Raw genomic sequence first — 17,668 nt, forward strand, 5'->3', positions numbered from 1 at the left:
TTTTCTAAGTGTCAAGCGTTGCTATTTTATGACTGATAAATCATGAATGATATTTGAAATGACACATTTGAATTATTTGGTTGTTTATATCTTATGAGACCTATTATATTTCATTATTTTATCTAATTATAAACAAATTCTCCCTGTTCTATTGTAAGAATCACGTGACTACACGTTGTATGTTAGTGTTATAGAATCTATTTATAGTAACATATTGCTGATTGCTCCGCGCCCACAGGCGCGGATCTATTTGTGTTTACTATTTTTTTTGTCCATGGGCCCGGATTTGAGCAATAAACAGTGGCGTAGCCACTATTAGGCCATGTAGGCACGGGCCTACAAGTTAGTCAAGAAAGTAACATTTTCAAAAGTCCCAAAACTACAATAAAACAGGCTACAGTGGAGTTGGTAGTGGGTTCAAGCTGTATAGTCGAATCAAGTGCGTGTGCATGATTTACCATCCTCAATAAAGTATGCATCTAATCAAATTCATATTTAAACATTATTGTTTTGATAATTTTTCTTGAACATACTTTGGAACGCGCATTTTGCTCTTTTTAATCTGAACTTGTTTTTGGCTTCCGGGGGCTAAGCCCCCAGACCCCCTTTTATGTGCCTACAAGTTGAAAAAAGCTGGCTACGCCCCTGATAAATCCTTTCGATTTACAGCTAAAAGTAAATCCGCATTCAAGAACTCCTTTCGATTTCTATATTGGTTTCCCCGTCGGTGATTCGCAGCATGTCATATTAACGAATGAGAACCGGAAAGCAGTTCTGCTGTTACATAAATTCGAAAGCTATAAATAGCTATAAATGTTCTGATTTTATAAATTTGTTATTTCCCTTTTTAGTAGTACATGAAATAATAATTTGTTTCATTTTGAATTACATTTACACACAGATCAAGTATACTATTAGTGATTGAATTTGTCAATATAATGAAGATTTCAGGCATAAGATTTTAACAATTTTGCTTTTGATAAATATTTTTAATTTATATTTATGAAATCAAATGTTTAATAATAACATGTTGATATATTGGTTGTTTTGAAATGATTAAACTTTAGTATATAAGGTTACATTTCATTAGCGTCATTGGTACAGCATACCACTTTGTGAAAAAGAAAAAAAGTTAATGGTATGACTGGTGACTTGTTGGGGGTCCGTACTCGACAGCGAAAGCTGCATTTTGTAGCCTTTCGAGCGGATGGACCCTCATTAAGGTGGTTCCGCTTTGTAAGCCATGTTTGTTTTCACAAAGTCTGTCCAAAGTGAAAGTAGGCTAAAATTCATATAACAACAAAGCTCACATTGTTATATGATGAGCCATTTGCAAGTACACTTCCAGTTCTATGTTTTAAAGACTATTTTAAACAAAAATAAAAATGATAACAATAAGAAATTTACCTTGAATGGGCAACATTTCTGAAGACCAAAAACATTCTGTTGCAAAGTTTTATGCACATTTCATGAATGGCAAAGTCCAGTTTAAAGTCTATTTTAGTGCCAACAAATGCTATTTTTTGCAGAAAATACAAAAAACCTTAAAAAACATAAATCTTAGGAAAGTAGTTTATCTGACCTTGAAAAAACATGGCCTTCATGACATGTGTAAAAAAGTAGTACCATGAAAATAAACATCATTTACCTATTTCTTGTGTACATGACAAACAGAAACACTTCACTGTTACACATAAAAGGTTAGATTTTAAAGTTTGATTGTGTTTTCATTTTAATTGTAGTTCATAAGGCTATAAATGATGATTGTTTTCTTGCACTACTTTTTTACAAAAAATAATGGAGGCCATGTGCTTAGAAGGACATGAGATACTGAATTATTTGGAGTTAAGTTTTGAAAGATTTTTGTATTTGCTGCAAAAAATAGCTTTTGTTGGCACTAAAACAGACTTTAAAAAGGATTTTGCCATTCATGAAATGTGCATAAAACTTTGCAACATAATGTTTTTGGTCTTCAGAAATGTAGCACATTCAAGGTAAATATTCTTATTGTTATCATGTTTATTTTTGTTTATAATTGTCCTTAAAATATAAACCTGGAAGTGTATTTTCAAATGGTTCATCATTTTACAATAAGAGCTTTCTTGTTATATGAATTTTGGCCTACTTTCACCTTGGACAGACTTTAGTGAAAACAAACATGGCTGACAAAGCGGAATCACCTTAAGCATAGGCTATAGATAGATATCATGACAACAACAGAAACTTTGATCTGCAGTTTGAACATGAAGTGTAATGTTTTTTATGAATGGTTTTAAAGCAATTCAACAAAAAATATATATTGATCTCCCAATAAATTAATTAACAATAGTTTTTTTTTATATATATTACCAATGTCAAATAGCTTTCATATCTTTGTCTCGCACGAATATGACGTTAGTGAATTTCCTCATACCTACCTAAAATTAAGGTAACAGTCTTCTATTATATTGATAAATACTGTATCACCATGTTACGCGTGTATAACAAACAAAAAAATTCCTGAATTTGGTCTTTTTGAAATTCATCCTTATTTTTTCATTCCAGAGTGTGTTCTACTTTCAGAATTGAAAGAAACCATTTCTTTTAATTCGACATGAAAAAATGCATGTAATATTACTATATTATAATATTACGCCCTTTTGTTACTATTTGTATATTTGTTACAATTATAACAGATATGATATTTTTATCATCTTCTGTTACTGTCTACAGTAGTGACACAAAGAGAACAGTCAGTACAGCCATGTCACATAACATTTACAAGTCTTGTAAGTCTTGTTTGTATTCAATGGACTTACTTTCCTTACCAGGTAGGCATCAGTGAAAGCATTTTTGTATTTTCTGACCGAAAGCTGACATTCAATCTCTGACACAGAATTTCACGACAAACCTAACAACAAGTAGTTCTCAAAACAGCTTAAAACTAGCGATTTAAAAGAGAGAAATATTTTTATTTTGTTACAAGTATCCAACAAATTACAACGCATTCAAAGTTTAAAAGTAGCGTTGTCTTATAGACATGTCAATAAATGCACAATCACAAATTACGCAGATGAATTTGATTTTAATCAATGGAAATGCTATTTTTAGCGATGTCGATTACCGAATACTACACAAATAAATCGGACTGCCGAGTAGTGGAATATATAGATTCTACATGTCGGACTGTTTCGGCGACAAGATTTTCACTAAATTATTTACTTCAATTTTTAACAACAGGTTTATCCTGAACAAAATACCTCGAAATTAGTAAGGATTACAACACCGGAATGCAATGGAAGTTCTACATTTAGAATGACTAGATTTTATTCAGGCAACGTTTATATAACTTCTCCGTGGTGCAGGGGTAACGCGCTCGTCTTGTGTGTGAGAGGTCTGGTGTTCAAATCCCAGTAGAGGCAATTTTTTAAAAAAAATTCTTTTTTAAGTATCTTTGTTAAGAAAGTAGCCATGATATGCATAGATAAAGTGTGACTGTCATAAAAATGAAAATAAATGATTTTTTGATGTTACTCTACTGTAGTTATGCAAAATTCCGTATGTATCAAACTCTGGTGCCTTGCAAGATGAATTATAGTATATAAAAATAAACTTATACAGGAAAATACATACAGATATACAGTACAATTAAGATTGCAAAGATCAGAAAATACCACAGAGCTTGCAGCCCTTTGATTTATATTAAATATCTTTCCCCTCTTTTTAATTATGGACAGTGCATAAGATAAGTATAATTATGCAAAAAAATGGTTTACAAAACATTCGGAAAAAATCTACAATAGTACTTTATCTGAATATAACATGACCTGTGCGTAGGAATAATTTGGTAAGGTATCTGTTATGAGCACATTTTTTTGCGCGGAGCTTCTCAATTGCTGCATTGCAGCAACATTTGTACTTGTAAGATATACAAGTAACTTGTGATTAGTTTGAAAACGGTATGGCGCGTGATTAGATGCATATGTATAAATAATAACAAAGTTATATTTAATTAATCAGTTTCATATGTTTTATCATTAGAAAAGTCTGTATACAATGTACTCATAATTTGCACATCAAAGAATTAAATAAGTTTTCAAAACCTTTTAATTTTTTCTTGGTAAAGGGTTAAACTTGGCCCTCAATAGTTTAGTTTAGGTTGAACATCACAAAATAGATTTATGCGAAAGAGGCACATTTATTGAAATAAATAGTGGTGATCGTCGTCTTCGTTATATTCTGTCTATTTCCGTCGCGCAGGTTACCAAAACGGTATGACGGATGAATTAGAACCATAATAAAGAAAACTGATAAAATATCTTTTTGTTAATATTTTATCGAACTGAAAGGCAATTATACGTTTACTTTATCGTATGTTACGACAGGAATATTGATTTCAACTAAATAATTTATTTTTTCGTTGGCGCAAAAAAAAATATATGCAGATACCACTTTTACGGTAGAATTGCATTGTTTCATGCAATAATTAAAACATATATATTTTCAAATATTCGATGACCGTTGATTAATTGGCGGTAATTATCGGATTCTAAACTATACAAAACGGATTTAACGTTATATGTATAAGATAGAATTACAAGTAGAATTACAAGAATATCACTCGCCTTACAAAATTAATCAAAATTATGAAATAAAAAAAATGCTAGAAATGAAACACGATTTATCAACTTATGTTTCATATAGTTAACAGAAATAATAAAAAAGATAGTTTTATGAAAACTGCAAAAGGGATTTTCAAAGATTCGAACTTGGCCTACTAGGTCACAACTTCGTCCTACTTACCGCCTGTAGGCCATCGAGCAATATTAATTGATTTAATATCGAGATCTGTACTATCAATGAAATCTTTAGGATAAATCATAATAAGTTACGTAAACTAACGAAACACCTCTCGAAAATTAATGAGTCTCAGGTCAATATTGCCAGACAATACTTGCTTATTTAATAATCATAGCAGTTCCTTGACAATATTGCTAAGCAAGTTTGCTTTATATATGATGTTTTATTGTGAATAAACAATTACTCAACATATTGTTCCTCTTTTCTTTATACTTGAACCATTAATTAAACTGATATTTTCTTATATTTATGATAATACAGTCATTTTCTATCCGGCGACTTGATGCTTTAGCATCAAAATCTCTACTTGTATGTATAGTTCTAAACATCATCAATATTGACTGGACTCTAACCGATACAAAAAATGGAATATAGTTATTGTGGTGGTATTAGGTGTATTACAAGGTTCAGTGTTAGAGTTTCCAGTTCAAACTATCGCAACACTAATCATTGGTGGAGAACGGCGAGAAAATAAGCGTGTGCTTTGTGATCGATTGAAGGTTATTTTGAATTACAATCTTCTGGCAACAAGTTAAGACGATAATTTAGAATGTATAGAAACAATGTATATGGCTTATGTAGGAAACTTGAGTCCGAATGTGTCAGCCGTACTTGTAAGTGCAACAAATGATGATGACCTACGGGAATATGAATTACAAATCCGAGATACCTACCGTGCTATTCTCTACGACGATCTTTACCGCGAAGGACTTGCCTTTGCAAAGGGCGAATATGATCTTGTTGATCCAATCCATCTTCATAACGTTTGGGCAATGTATGTTGACATCGAGAAAGACACTTTCATAACGGAATATTTGGAAGATATATGTGACAGATATGCCCGAGAATTTATGGTTGTCCATCGGGTAAGTCGTGTCCTAAGAAAATGTGAACAGTATCAGGATTTGATGCTTCTTTCGGAAGGCGAATTTGAAGCATTTTCATACTGTGATTGTAACTGGTACGGAAAATGTGCACGAGAATTTGGTGAACCTTTGTTCCACTCTAGTGAGGATGTTTCGAATATTTTAGAACGGAAGTTTGATTACACTCTCGTGTTAAAGGCAGACACGGGTGTACCACGCGGTGGTGTTTTTGAACTTTTGCAAATAGCAGCTGATCATCCGGAAAGGGGTATCATCCTACTATCGATAAAGCTTCACTGCTCAAAAGATGATACAATGTTTATGCATCTTGAATCAATGCGACAAGCCATTTATGAGCCAATGACAAATGCCAGTACGGCTTTATTCAATCAATCGTCATATTTCGGTAAAGCATTGATAAAGAATAAACTGTACATTGATTACGTTATAGGAACTAAAGATAACTTGATAGAAAGATGTTGATGTTCTCAGCCATGATACTTTTGAGGCAGCTCTATTGAAACCATTGTACGCAGGTAGTACATATTTACTTGAAGCTCCAAGTCATAATTATGTCACGTGGAATATACGCGAACGAAGATGGAACAGAGGTGAAATCCTGCTGGCAATGTATTTTTGGAAGAATGGTTTTGGTAAACCAATGAGATGGATTCAGAAACGATTACAAAGATCAAAATTCAATAAAACCAAAGTGAAAACCGAATCAAAACTGGATTTTATCACATCATATATTGCTCATTCCGCTTTAAGGCAGATGTTGATGAAACCGGCCCTTCTTTTGTACATCCTTTTGCACATTAGTGTTCATCTCAGATACAGATACGCTTCGATCATAATAGTTATGTTTAGTGTGTTAGTTTTTCCAAAATTCGCAACCTGTAACCGAGAAAACTACAAATATGTGATATTAGAAACAATGGCTTCCATTTTGCAATTCACACCGGAAGCATTAGTCGGATGTGTTCGGATATGGCGAGCATTATATGCAAATATCTCGCTTAATGCAAAATGGGTCCCACAGAGAGCTGTTGAGGAGGAATTCAAAATCTCAAATCCTTTCGTGTCTAGTTTTAAACACTTGTGGGGCTATTCTCTGTTTGCTTTAGTTTCGGGTATTTTAGTTATACTATTTTTAGAACGTGCTATGTTAGTTCTCGTCATGTTAATAACACTACTTTTACTTCCATTGTACACGGGGTTTACGTCTTTGACGCCAGGATTTAAATGTTGTAAACCAAAGAAATCTAAACTAAGCAAGTTGTATGGAGATAGTATCACTCAGAACAGCTGGGAAGTTGACGATAACGGTTTAACAACAATATCGTCTGGAGATACGTACAGAAGTTTAGGAAAACTTGATAACGAAGGTGTTAAATTTGATAATGTTTGTAAGGATTCTCTTTTGTCTACTTCTGCTGGATCAACAAGCACATCGTTCGAGGACACCAATAAATTCGGAAAGAAAGTTCTTACAGGAGCCACAAAATCCTGGTCAGCTGAAGTTGAACGCTTGATTGAAATAGGCGAGGGAAGTGGATATATTTTGCCAAAGACAAACAAAAGTAGGCGAAGCAGTAAACTTAGCAGTAGAATTAATGGAAGGATACTACTTCATCGCGCACCTGCTGAATGCTCCCACTTGGACCATTTTTTTCGTCGACTCAAAGGTAAAATACAAGTTTATTATAAGAAAACGTAAGAGTATTAAAAAATCATGTAGCGCACCAAAGAATGGCTACAGTACTTGAGATTATTGTAAAAAAAGTTTATAGATTCATTGCCTGGTTTAAGCCTGAAAACGGGATAAGTGTTTTTCCCTGAATGCTCCCACTCGGACTTTTCCCAAAACATATATGAAATAAGGTTGAAAACCTTCTTGAAAATTATTTTAACGTACCGGAACATAAACCGAGTCATGTTTACCCATTATTCTATATTCGTTTCAAATATTTCTATTCAGGAGTCAGGTTTTCTTCTTTTTCTCCCGAAACATATAAAAAATAAGGTTGAAAACCTTCTTGAAAAATACTTTTTATGTACCGGAATATAAACCGAGTCATGTTTACACATTTTTCTAAATTAGTGTCAAATATTTCTATTTAAAGTCCGTTGTTCTATGTTTTTTTATTTATAAAAGTGGAAAATGCTACCACTCGGACTCGATTTCAGAGATGCTCCCACTCGGACCCAAATATGTACATTTTGAAAGCACATTGCTGTGTTAAGTTTTTATGGATTATTCTCACAATGTTTACACCATTTTGTCAATAACTCCTGTGTTTGGCAACATTTACTTTTCCTCCTTTTTACAGAGATCACTTCTTTGATTCTGAAGAATGACGTCGTTGGGTAGGAACAAAGTACCATGATAAAGTTTTAACTGACAGGATCACTATACAAAAAGGCGCGCTTGGCTTATGTATGATATGAAGGGATGATTCAAAATTATTGCCAACAAAAAAGCTACGACTATAAGACTTTAAATGGACAGTTTAATCCCAAGAATAAATTAAGTTTTGTTTAGATGTTAAAAAATGGTGGTGTTTTATAAAGAAGTCTTTATGCATTGTTTAGTACTATACTGGATTAGGATTCTGTTGGACTCGAACACATATTAGAGGCCTGCATTTATTCAATATTTGCTGTCTTTAATATCTTGTTAATAATTAAAAACCCAAAGATTTGCGTGTTTGTTAAACTTGTGATTTATATTTCAAAACATTATAATGGTACTTTTTACTTTATGAACATAAAGAAGTCAATATCTATCGGTTGATTTGAATAGTTTATTAAAAAACAACATGTAAATCTTTTTTTTTCAAGAACTGGTTAAAAAGTCAATGTACTGCCATACCATATGGCACATAAAGCATGCATCACAATTATTGACAACTTTGACAATTTTAATTATAAAAGTTATCATATGTACGTATTTTTGCCTAACATTATAAAATCAAAATAAATAAGAAAACAAAGATCACAGTTATTTCTTTATCACAGTCCTTACCATATCTTGGTAATTAAAGATCCTGTAAGTTATATTTCAGGTTGTTACCAATTGCAATTTTATATATATGTATATAAATATGCTTCTAAGACAATTTTCAAACATTAAGGAATATGTAAAATACGTACTGCAAATGCTTGTCCATATTATATGTAATCATTAAAATAGACATGTACATGCATTCATTTCTTATTGAAGAATTCAACTTACACTTAATGAAAAATATATTTCTAACTACCTCCCTTTATGAAATGTAAATTGTGTATTATCTTTACAAATAATGCTTTAATGAGCATTATATTTATGAAATAAAACCATAGAAACATGATTTCAGGATATTTAAATGACGTTAAAATAATAACAATCATACAAGAAGGAATCACAGACAGTAAAATCCCCCGCCGAAAAGGAGGAAATACATTTCATAGGGGAAAAAACATTTCATAGAGGTAGTAACCCTTACGTAAAAATTCCAAGTAATGACACTCGTGAAAATTAATGAAAAATTATAGCCTAGACATAATAAATCATGACGAAAATAACACTCCCATAAAAAAACAAAGAAAATACAACAAAGAAGCATTAAGTGAACACTTCTGGTCCTTATGCTCTGCTATTCACTTCTATTTAACACGTTCAATATAAAGTTTCAAGTTTATATCTCAAATACCTTTAGAGGTATGGTCCTTGCAAAATCATAGTGAATACAAGAGCAATAACTCCAAAACTGGAGAGTTGTCATTCTTGTTTGTGGTATTTTACTTTATTGAAATCTATCCTCCAGCGAAGTTTCAGATGAATTGATCCTTTATGACACATGGTCCAAAAATTAACGCAAAAACTGAACAAAAGACAATTACTTCGAAGAGCTATTATTCTTGTGTTTTTAAGAGTATTCCTCTTCGCTGAGATATCAGCTATGCCGTGTCAAAATATCCTGCAATGTGCTTCCTTACGTCGCAATGTGGTTTATACCTTTTCCCATACTGGTCATAAACACAAATACTTTCTGCAAAACAAAATATGGAACAGAATTAGTGCATTTATTCCATCTTGCTTTATGATATTGGGACTTACATTATGCTTGCTTCTATACTTCTTTATGACAATGAAAACCTGCGTTTTGCTGAACTCAATCATGTCTTATGATTACTGAATGCACTTTCATGTAATTGCAACCTTATGTGTTCTCTACTAAACCATCAAACTCACATATTTTAATATGCTATATGTTTAATTGCATCTTTATTAAGGACAACGTATTATGTTTGGTGTTTAAGATAACATTCTTTGCTTGTTCTTGATATAACTATATGTAACATGGTAAGTTTCTGTCAGTACCTTTAATTTGCTATAAATCTGCCACTTATATTGTCGACATTATGTCACAATAAATCATTAATTTTGATCAATAATTGGCGAATTTGATGTGTCTTAGCTTTCATATGCTTCAATATATTCACTGATTACAAATATAATGCAATACATGATCACTGCGCATCGACAACAAAGATGACAACGATAGCGATATTATAGTCGCATGTGAAAGTACGCACTAAGCAGTTGGCAGTAAGCATAATGCGAGTTGCAATAATTTGTGTTAATATTATGACAGCAGGTGTCGCTTTGTCGGTACATCTCGTTATTTTCCGGATGATCCCGTATTTTGGCACGTTGAGTAAACAAAGTTACGTCTCCTTTATACAGGGGCGTATACAGAACAGTGTTAGTTGGAGCCTGACATGTAAAGGGAAAATTTACTCAAAAACAAGAGAACACGATGCGACAGACGAAAAGTGCGTGTTTTTGAAGATTCCGCCAGCATGTGGAAAAAAAAGGTTATAGATTTCTCTAATACCTCATCCTACAAGTGGCAACTCACCTCTTATACAATTGTTTACACTTCTTTTTGAGCGTGTGTGATAGTCGTATGAGCAATAGTGAAATTGAATATTAAGATATACTATGCTCAAACTTACGGTGGCACAAAGGTGACATGTGTGTGTTTTTATTTATCTCGTGCGCACGAGATACTGTGTCGTGGCCACGGGTTACTAAGTCGTGGCCATGAGATAGTTAAGTCGTGGGAACGAGATACTATGTTGTGGCCACGAGTTATTAAGTCGTGACCACGAGATAATTAAGTCGTGGGAACGAGATGACTAAGTCGTGGCCACGTTATAAATATGTCGTTGGAACAAGTTACTATATCGTGGCCACGAGAAAGTATAGTCGTGGCCACGAGAAAGTTAAGTCGTGCGAACGGGTTAATAACCAATCAAATTACACTATTTATATGAATTTTCCTAACAAGGATGCCCCTACTTCTCCTGTCCGTAAAAGTGCCATATATACAAGTTATTGATTGGTCAAAGATTGAGCGTCATTGTGATCCTGATTTCTGACCAAATTGCCTAAAAATCATTAGGTGTCATCAACTGATCTTTTTAGGTTATATAAACTACGGCTTATTCTTTCTAAATCATTCATCAGACAAGGATTTTACATGAAGTGTCATGTTTATCTGACCCGTGACCTCAAACACCCTTATAGGATATCTACTGTCCATGGGCAATGTCCCTACCCAATAAAATAAACCAGGACTAAGTCCCTCTCAAGTTATGGTATAAACAATGTTAACAGGCCGTTGTACGTACAAAATGACCAATTCTACCATAGAATTGTCCCAACAAAGGGCTATAACTAAGTCAAAATTAATGTCTGATTTATGGGCCTTATAATCCTAAAGACAAGTATCAAGTTCAAAGTGAACACTTCAGTATTTTCAAAGATTAATGTTGCACGTAAATCTTTAAACAGAAATTTTCTAAGCTTAGAAAATCATGGTGTAATCTGATTTAATTATCTCGTCTGCACGACATAGTTATCTCGTTCCCACGACTTAAACGACTTAGTAACTCGTGGTCACGACTTAGTACAGTACAAACTTGATTTTTTTCTGTAAAATTAAATAAATATAACTTGGCTTCACACGAATATTGTGCTTTAAATCCTTTACACTGTGAATATACATGTATAGTGTTATTACAAAAAAATATATGGAGGTTTCTTTTAAAGACGGACACAACTTTACTTGACCTGTAATAAGGAAAGCATTATGTGTATGTGTTTTTATTTAAATAAAACATATTTAGTAAGAATTTTATAGATTTCAATAAATTTCTGTGATAAAAATATGTTACTGAAAGATTTGCATAGTATATCATTAAGCACAAATGTATGTGAATGTGGTGGTATGTGCGGGGCGTTTGATCTATAATCAGACACACATATGCCCAACATTTGAGCCGCGTCACGACAAAATCAACATAATAGGTTTGCGACCAGCATGGATCCAGACCAGCCTGCGCGTCCGCACAGTCTGATCAGGATCCATGCTGTTCGCTTTACAACTCTTTTACAAGTAGAGAAACCGATAGCGAACAGCATGGATCCTGATCAGACTGCGCGGACGCGCAGGCTGGACTGGATCCATGCTGGTCGCAAAGACATTGGTTGTTGGTTTTGTGGTGACGCGGCTCATTTGCAATTGACTATGCACATGTTACAAAAATAAACAACTTCCTTCTTTCCTCATTATACATTTATATCTTAATGTGTTACATACTTATTCGCCACTATTAGTGACTCTGAGACATTTATTAAGTTAAAAGGCCAATAATTTTTGTTTTTTAATGTCCAAGTCATTAGATAAAGACCTTCGCAGTACCTATAGGCAGGTGCTTAACAACTGGATGACAGCATAATAAGGAGTATACCACTAAGAAGACCATTGCATGAAACTGACACGTATATATTCCATCCCAGCTCATGAACGTATATTTGGGGGTAGGTGCAGCCATATAGCCAGGGCCTGAATCCGCCACTGTAACGTGTACGTGTAACTGCCCCATTGAATAACTGTTTACGAGCATGTTTTTTCTATTAGACTGTATACATATATAAAATTATATTGCATAATCCTTTATTACTTGTATTTATATTCTTTCAACTGCAATTTATGTATTATAAGCGCTTAATACGCATTTATATATACATGTACGCAGTATCTATACGGAAAATTCCGATGACAGGCGAATCGTGGAAAAATTCCGTTGATATCGATAACAGAGTTCTCGCCCCTTAACAGTTCACAAATCGCTAGACATAGTTTAAATTGTTTATCATAATGTAAGATGATCAAACATAATCCACAAAGCCTCAGACACCGAGCTTTATTAAGCAATAATGGATATAAGCGAAAGTTAATAGTAATCACGCCATGCGAGCTATAAATCAAATAAGTCACATTTTAACAAAATCTATCAGGGAACAAAAAATGGTCAATTTTAAATGACTTCTACATAAAAGTAATCAAAAAAACAACAACAAAAAAACTAAACCGTAAATGGTTTGTATAGAGCATGAAGAAAGGTAGCTTATACATAAAGGTATATGACGTAAACATTTTAGTATTCCAAATGGCTTGATCCAGTTTAATAGTTATCGCTTGATGAAAGAATTGGTCACAGCGAAATGTTTGAATGAAATAATGAAAAATGAAATCCAGCATAATGCAAAGTTTAAATATCATAAAGTAAGATGTAATCAAGCATAATGCAAGTTCTAATGTCATGTAGCAAGATAGAATTAAGCATAATGCAAGTTCCAATGTCATCAAGCAAGATGGAATCAAGCATAATGCAAGTTCCAATGTCATCAAGCAAGATGGAATTAAGCATAATGCAAGTTCCAATGTCATCAAGCAAGATAGAATAAATGCATTAATTCTGTTCCATAACAAAACGTTATTATATTTTTAAAATATATAATCAATTAGTTTCTAATTTCAGCGACTCTATATAATGAGGAATTCTTTCAACACAACCTTTTTCTTATTCTTAGGCCGATAAGTGATCCTCTAGGAAGACATTTAATAAAGTATGTCACAACTTTAGTGATCTAAATATTAGTATCGTATTTTAAAAATGCTGTTTCATTGAATTCTAATTATATGAATATATGAACGTGATTATAAAGATATTTTTGAAAAATAATAATATCTTAACACAGCACTGTGCTTTCAAAATTTGTATATATTTAGGTCCGAGTGGGAGCATCTTTAAAGTTGAGTCCGAGTGGTAGCATTTTCCATTTTTTTTTAAAAAGAATTAAGAAAAACTGACTCCTGAATAGAAATATTTGAAACGAATATAGAATAATGGGTAAACATGACTCGGTTTATGTTCCGGTACGTTAAAATAATTTTCAAGAAGGTTTTCAACCTTATTTCATATATGTTTTGGGAAAAGTCCGAGTGGGAGCATTCAGAGAAAAGCACTTATCCCGTTTTCAGGCTTAAACCAGGCAATGAATCTATAAACTATTTTTACAATTATCTCAAGTACTATAGCCATTCTTTGGTGCACTACATGATTTTTTAATACTCTTACGTTTTCTTATAATAAACTTGTATTTAACCATTGAGTCGACGAAAAAATGGTCCAAGTGGGAGCAATCAGCAGGTGCGCGATGACGTAGTATCCTACCATTGAGAACGTATACCTGTACTACTTATGACTACAGTGATCTCCGAGAAGATAAATACGTGACGATAATAAATGTGACGTCACCAAAGTCTTCGATTGATAAAGAAATTGTTAGGGAATCACATTCACCACATTGCTTCTCTTCTATATCAAGTAGAAAATCTAATCCAAACGTTATCTCAGGAACTTTGTCATCAAGTAAGAATGGCTACGAAACAATAGATACACGAAGAAGTAAAGGTTACGAAACTATAAGGGATATAGATCAAAATAAACGAGAGCACATCTGGTATGAAAATAACATTACATATGTCGCAGTAAGCGGTCTTAATTTAAATAACAGTGAAACGGATGGGTTGCCAAAAGATTTTAAGATTCGGCGGAATCTCAACGGAAAACCTGTTTTATGTGAAGACGAAGCGCAATCAGAAAGCAGCGGCAGCACGGTAGAAAAACTGTATCAAAATATTGGTTTAATGAAACAGTTTACTGGCAATCAGTAAATTCAATATGAAAACCAAAATATTGGTTTAATGAAACTGTTTACTCGCAATCAGTAAATTCAATATGAAAACCAAAATATTGGTTTAATGAAACTGTTTACTCGCAATCAGTAAATTCAATATGAAAACCAAAATATTTGTTTAATGAAACTGTTTACTTGCAATCAGTAAATTCAATATGAAAACCAAAATATTTGTTTAATAAAACAGTTTACTGGCAATCAGTAAATTCAATATGAAAACCAAAATATTTGTTATCAGGAAACGATCAAAATGGTGCTTTTACTTTAAAACACAAGTCTGTCATTGATTACGTTATTTCATCGGCTTATTGTTTTGAGTATACTGAGTATTTTAATGTTATTGAAACGGACCCTTTACTGTCAGACGGACATAGTTTATTAAGTATAGTAATAGGTGCTTCCGTCCCACCTGAACCGATTCAACAAACTAAAAGTGAAACACAACATATACATTGGCAAAATGATAAACTTACACAATACCGTAATAACATAGACTTGACACGCTTGCAACGCATTACTGAACAACTTAACTCCTCCCCACAGTCACAACAAACAGTTGACTATATTACACACCAGGTAAGCGACCTACTTTCTACTGCGGCAAACACTACTTTCTCACAAAAATCTCGTGCGCGTAGTAAATTTTATAATAAAGGCCTTGGTTTGGTCCCGATTGTCATCGAGCTAGAAAACATTATCACCGCGTTAAGAAAAGGTATCAACAATTCCCTAGTGATTACAATAAGCGTCTATTAAATAAGGCTAGCAAGTCTTATAAACGTATTATATATCGTTATGTGCAACAATATAAACATAAAAGGTCAATTTATCTTAGATCTTTGCAAACAAATAATCCTAAGTCGTACTGGAACTTTTTAAATAAATTAAATCCAAAGCCTTCTAACAACAAGATGCCAAGCATGCACGATTTTTACAATTATTTTAAGAATGCAAATACGGGCTCCTTGTCCTCTAGTGCAAATCCAATGCAACAAAATAATTTTAACGAAGAAATAAATTCCCAAATCACCACGAACGAAATAATAAGAAACATAAATTGTCTTAAGAATGGTAAAGCCTGCAGTCCTGTCGATAATATACTTAACGAATACATAAAAAATACACAGGATATTTTTTTACCGATTTACACAAAACTTTTTAACATTGTTTTAGACACAGGTTATATGCCCTCATCATGGCTTAATGGAGTTATCGTTCCATTATTCAAAAACAAAGGTGATCCAAAAGAACCATCCAATTATAGGCCCATAACTTTACTTAGTTGTCTTGGGAAATTGTTTACCTCAATACTTAACTGCAGATTAACTAAATATTTAGAATCTAATAATATTCTTAATGTAAATCAGGCTGGCTTTCGAAAAGGATTTTCTTGTCAGGATCATATTTTTACCCTTCATTCAATAATCAACATCTTGAAACATAAGAAGAAAAAATTGTTTTGCGCATTTATAGATTTTTCTGCGGCATTTGATAAAGTAAATAGGACTAGTCTTTGGCTAAAGTTGTTAAATTCTAACATCAATGGTAAGGTTCTAAAAGTCATTCAAAATATGTATAGTAACATTAAATCTTGTGTTTCCCTTAATGGTGAATTGTCCCCCTTTTTTGCATGCATGAATGGAGTCCGTCAAGGTGAGAATCTGTCGCCTCTTTTGTTCGCTCTTTTTCTTAACGATTTACAGACATGTATTGAAGATTCAGGTGGCATCGGTGTAAAACTTGAAGACGATGTAAATGAATCTAATTGGCTTAAACTTTTAGTCTTTTTGTATGCTGATGACACCGTTATTATTTCAGATGACCCAACGGATTTCCAAATATGTCTGAACGCTTTTAATTCTTATTGTAGAGAATGGGATCTTACAGTGAACCTGAACAAAACAAAAGTTATTGTGTTCGGTTGTCGGTCTGTTCGTAACTACGAATTCAAACTTGGTGATAATATTCTCGATTTTTCTGATACATATCATTATCTAGGAATTAAATTTTCAAGTACCGGGTCATTTCTTAATGCCCGCAAACACATAGTTGAGCATTCAAAAAAGCAATGTTTTTACTTTTCTCTAAAATTAGAAATGCTGACTTACCAATTGACTTGAGCATAAAATTATTCGATCACACCGTCTTACCGATTCTAACATATGGCTCAGAAAGTTTTGGCTTCGAAAACTTAGATATGTTAGAATCAGTTCATAACGATTTTTTGCGCAAACTATTAAACGCCCGTAGAAGTACACCTATTTATATATTACACGGTGAATTGGGAAGGTATCCTATCTCAGTTGTAGTTAAAAGCAGGATGATAGGATTTTGGACACGCTTACTATCTGGTGACCATAACAAGTTATCGTTAAACTTTATACATATATGGTAAATCGTCAAACCGCAACTTTTAAATGGACCTCGTACATTAAGAGAATACTTGATTTAGCTGGCCGTTCATACCTGTGGTTAAATCAATTTTATACAAATATACCGTTAAATACACGTGCATTGGTAAAACTCACGTTAATAGATCAGTACAAGCAACAATGGTACGGGAATTTGCAATCTTCTAATAAAGGCAAAATATATAATTCATTTAAATCCACATTAGAATTTGAATCATATTTTAACTTATTGCCGCATAGATACTTTAATAACTTAAACTTTTACAAGTTTTTCGTTATAACAAATAATATATGATACAAATTTACAATCACATAACAATGGCATACATAGGAACATTGAAATTAGTGCATAACATAGTGGGAGAAAGTAAACACACACACATACACACACACACACACACACGCACGCACGCACACCAACACACACACGCACACACGCACACACGCAC

The 17,668-nt window shown here is 33.1% G+C and overlaps 1 pseudogene; it reads left to right on the forward strand.

The window, feature by feature from the left end:
• Positions 1–3,940: 3,940 nt before the first annotated feature.
• LOC132754370 (uncharacterized) lies at positions 3,941–14,785 on the forward strand (annotated as a pseudogene).
• Positions 14,786–17,668: the final 2,883 nt, after the last annotated feature.

The sequence above is a fragment of the Ruditapes philippinarum genome, unplaced genomic scaffold (assembly GCF_026571515.1).
Source record: "Ruditapes philippinarum isolate M1 unplaced genomic scaffold, ASM2657151v2 ctg10118_1_1_1_1, whole genome shotgun sequence".
NCBI classification, from domain to species: domain Eukaryota; kingdom Metazoa; phylum Mollusca; class Bivalvia; order Venerida; family Veneridae; genus Ruditapes; species Ruditapes philippinarum.